The sequence below is a fragment of the Fukomys damarensis genome, unplaced genomic scaffold (genome assembly GCF_012274545.1).
Source record: "Fukomys damarensis isolate Sample0158 unplaced genomic scaffold, DMR_v1.0_HiC HiC_scaffold_22, whole genome shotgun sequence".
In the NCBI taxonomy this organism is placed as follows: Eukaryota; Metazoa; Chordata; class Mammalia; order Rodentia; family Bathyergidae; genus Fukomys; species Fukomys damarensis.
The window spans coordinates 2,409,184-2,413,693 of record NW_022900934.1 but is presented as its reverse complement, the minus strand read 5'-3'; positions in this window follow the sequence as shown (position 1 = coordinate 2,413,693).

Here is a 4,510-nt window from a genome sequence, read left to right as displayed (position 1 = left end):
CAGTCCCCTGCGCCCAGGATGCCAGCACCAAGCGGGCAGTGCGGCCCCGCCCCGTGCAGGCCCAGGCTTCGGCTGCTGTGCGGGCCTCGTGTCCTCCCTGCATTTCGGTGCAGGAGTGTGGTTGTGTAACTGCGACGTCCCGACCTGAGACTCCCGGCCCGTCTTTACATGCAATACCTCACTCGTTTGTCACAGAAGCCTTCCGGGGGCGAAACTGTCCCCGCCTCCTGGAACAAAACTGACCAGCCTGGCCGGGAATTTAGCTCAGTGGTGCCTCCACCTGCCTCACAAGCACTAGGTCGTGAGTTCATTCCCTGGTACAAAAACAAAAACTGGCCAACAGCACGGCTTCCACAGCAGCCTAAATGTGCACGATTTGCTTTTCTCCAGTTGCTTCACGTCTTCCTGTGATGTCGATGTAGATGGTACACGGGGCACAGAAACCACCTGCACTCAGGAGGGTCCCCAGGGGCTGTGCATCGGTGACCACGCAGCGCTCAGACTGCTGCTGTGCCCTGGCCGAGAAACCACAGCAGAGGCCGGTGGTCAGAGCTTGGTTACCGTGGCTCCCGTCCTGACTCTGGACAGTGGCAGCAGTCTGCAGGGTGGGCCGGGTGGCAGGCAGTCCTGGGACAGGCTTTGCCAGCGCTGTGCGGCGTGATGAGAAAGGACCAGCCAGCTCCAAAACCTGGGCGCCTCTGCCTGGGCGCGCGCACACACACACACACAAGCACGCGCGCAGGGCATCCCCAGGGCATGTCCTGGCCAGCCGGGTGACCTGCGAGGCTGCAAGGCCCTGAGATGCAGGCTCCCTGCGTCTGCCTGGGGCGGGGTCTCCAGTGTGCACGGGGCCTCCTCCTCCTAGCCCAGGGAGGGCCGAGAGGCCCCACCCAGCTTGGGTGACCGCTCCACTCCAACTGAATGGGCTTGGATTTCTGTATCCGCTGCCAAGACCTACAAGTTCTTTGTTTCAGAAATAGTGATTTTCTAATTCTACCCTACAGTTTTTTTTAAATTACAATGAAATTCATACTACAGTTTAAATAAAGTGCATTTGGTGTGCGGTTAGCTCTAGTATTTGCTTCATGATATTGATTTCAAAATGTGGAAACTTGGTGAATTCTCTTAGGTGGCAAATGGGTGTAGGTTCGAATGAAGAAAAGATCTCCCTTCCTTCCTTGTATTCTTGCTTTCCTCCCTCCTTTCCTCCCTCCTCCCCTCCCTCTCTCCTTTCCATTTTTCTCCAAAAGTGTGGTTAAGTAAATGCCAGAGCTAATCATGCACTGAGAGAGAGCATGCAAGCATTCATCTTTTCAAAGAACGTGCCTATTATTTTGACTTCTTGAAAGAGCAATTTTTCTTCCGAGTGAATTCCACTGTAAAAAATACCAGAAGCGGAGTGAAGTTTCTTTCCATCAAGGAAGATAAAGTTCTCCCGAGTGTGTTCTTGTGAAACCTCATGGCAGTTGCTGCTCCTTTAAACCCCAGAGGAGCACAGTGATGTGTTGCAGACTGAACTGGTAAAATTGTTTGCTTTTTCTCAAAAGGATCATGGTTTTGGCGCTTTTTTTTTTTTTTTTTTTTGCCCGAGCTCCAGGCTGCCCTCTCCTGGCAGCCTCTGGTACTGCCTCAGGTTGGTTCCGCTCTGTCAGCTGGGCCCTTCTCTTTGGTTCTTAAGAGAACAACACACAAGCCCCACTTGGCTGCCTTTGACCTCTTTGTCCTTTCAGGGTGTATTTTCTTCCAGCTCCTCATCAGGGCCCAGGGAGATTGGAAGCAGCTGGGGTTTGGGGTCCTCACCACGTGCGACTGTCATTTCCTATGATGCTTGTGCTGTACCTGTGGGTGACAGCAGCCTGCCCAGGGCCAGGGGTCACATGCAGAGACTTAATCTGGACACCTCTGTCCCCTTGCCTTCACCAGGAAGGAGCTTGCCTAGCTCACAGATTGTATCAGTCACCACGACACAAATCTGTTATCTCACAGTCTGGACAGCAAGGGCTGGAGGTGGGCCTTGCTGGGCTGAAATTGGGATGCTGTGCGGGCAGGGCTGGCTCCCGCGGGCTCCAGGGGAGACTGCTTCCTGCCTGTTCTGGTGCCGAGGTCACCAGCAGCCCTTGGCTCAGGGCCCCTTCCTCGTTCCTCGCCCTCTCCGGAGCTCTGTCTGTTTTCTCTGCTTTCTTCCTCCATTGTTAAGGGTACTCGCGATAATGCTGCCAGGAGAGTCCAGGCCCTGCATTTGGTCTTCTCTGCAGAGTCCCTGTCGCCACGTGGAGTACCGGCTCTGGGGCTGGGTTGTGGCCCTCTGTGGCGAGCTGTTGTTTCTCTGACCCCTTGCACGTCTAACGGCATGGTGGGCCCAGGGAGCGTGCCTGTATTTCAGGAATAGTGATTTGTTTGTTCTCCTCTCCAGGGTTATCGCTGATTTGTTTTTTAATCTCAAAAGTACGATTTGTGTTGCTGGGACAAAACCTGACTTGCACAGTGGCTCCAGAGGCGTCCGTCCATGGCCTGTGGGCTGCAAGGCAGAAGCATCGTGGCAGAGGGGTGGCAGAAGGCTGCCTGCTGTGGGCGGCCAGGAGACAGAGAGGGAAGATCTGTCCTCCCGAGCGCCCTGCTCCTGGGAGCTGGGCCCTGACGGCCCAGTCAGCCGATTCCTGTGTGGACGAGGCCAGCACCTTCACGGTCATGTCAGCTCTGCAGTCCCCACTTCCGAATGTCTTGTCGGGGGCCTTTGGGGTTCACTTTGCATCTGGTTCATGGGGGCACAGTTGTTCCTCTTGGCTCCCGCTTACTGAGTATCTGTGTGTCCACTGTGTAGTGTGGTTCGTGGCTCCAGCGGGGCTTGTGGAGTCACCACTGTGGGGGCCACTGCTTAATCAGAGTCTGCGGTTAAGGCCTTGGCAGGCCGCGCCTCCTGTCCCGAGAGGGGTTGTCCCGTGAGTGACTGCAGGGTGACGGTGCTGCAGGCCCAGGGCGGCTCCCAGTCCGGCTGCTTTTAACTTTACTCTGTTCAGGCTTGCTCTGTTGTCTCGCTGGCAGCGTGAGGCTGGAGAAGGGACTAAGGGAAGCCTAGGCCTGTGCTGGCTCAGGGTGAACGTCCCCGTGGTGGGCTGGGTCCCTCCCCGCTGGGGAGCGCACTGGCCCTGCCCATGTAAAGAGTTCAGTGAAGTGGTGTGCTTTCCTTTGGGAACAGGATTTACTAAACTTCTGGTCCTAGACTGTGGGGTCTGCCCAGAGGGAGGACCGAGCTCCTTTTGTCTCTGCATTCAGAAGAGGAGGGCTTGGCCTCCAGATCATTTCCAGGGTTTGCACGGATGTCTGTGTCTGAGTTGAAAAAGTGTCCCAGATGTTGCCTAGCCATTGTTTTTGCTGCCCAGATGTAAGTGTGGGTGCCATCCATGCTGACCTGCTTGGGAGCCCAGCTGGAGCCCTGGTGTGTGAGTTTGCTGCAGTGAAGCCCTGGCCTCCGCCTCAGAAGGGCCAGGCCGAGGCCCGTCACAGGGAAGACAGGAGAGAACGCTGGCTGGGAAGAGAGGTAGCTCAGCGAGGACCTCCCTGCCTGGGGCCTTGGCCTCCTTTCTCCGAGATAGAGGGTTAGGGTCCCCTGTGCCTGCAGTGGTCCAGGAACTGCCTGTCTGAGGGGTGCTTGCTAACTTGCCAGGCTCCTGGACCCTGTCCCATGTTTACTGCAGTGAGACGGACTTGGCCCCCCAAAATATAGCCCTGCTCCAAACGTCGGGATGAGTCCTCATTTAGGGAAAGGGCCTTTGCAGATGAATTCAAGAGCTGCAGGAGGAGACATCCTTGGTTGAGGGGTGTGTCCTGAATCCAGTGACAGCTTTCCTCAGAAGTCAGCAGAGGAGGTACATGTGTTGGGGAGGCCACATGAAGGTGGACCAGAGACTGGGCTGATGTGGCACAAATGAAGCAACACTTAGAGTCGCAGGACGCTGGGAGAGGCCGGAAGGCTTCTCTTCCAGACTGTGAAGGGAGCAGAGTCTCAGGTTTCTGCCTCTAGAACTGCAGTAGAACAAATTCCTGTTACCTTACCCCACCAGGTTCCTGGTCACTTGGTGTAGCAGCCATGGAGAACTAATCCACCCATTGAATTGGAAATTTGGGGGCTGTGGCCTGGTAGTGTTCTGTTAATCCGTCTCAGGGGAATCTGGTATTCATGAGAGCCTCAGGGCTTCCGGCTTCAGGAGGTTTGCACTTCAGATCTCCAGGGCTCAGCATCCTGGGCAGCTGCCCTGGTGTCCAGCATCCTCATGCACAGCACGGGTGGGCGGTGAGACTGTGCCCTGCGCTCAGTCTTGCTGGATCATAAAGGAGGCACTTCAGGGTTGTAATACCGTATTTTACATTGTGAAGGGTGACACGGCACAGTCCCATCGGAGTTAAAATGTGTACGGAGGTTTGTTCTCCTCCCAGTAGCCCTCTCTCTCCAGTGGACCCTTAATGAGGATGATGGCTCAGTGGATGCCGTGTGGGTACATTGTAAATATCT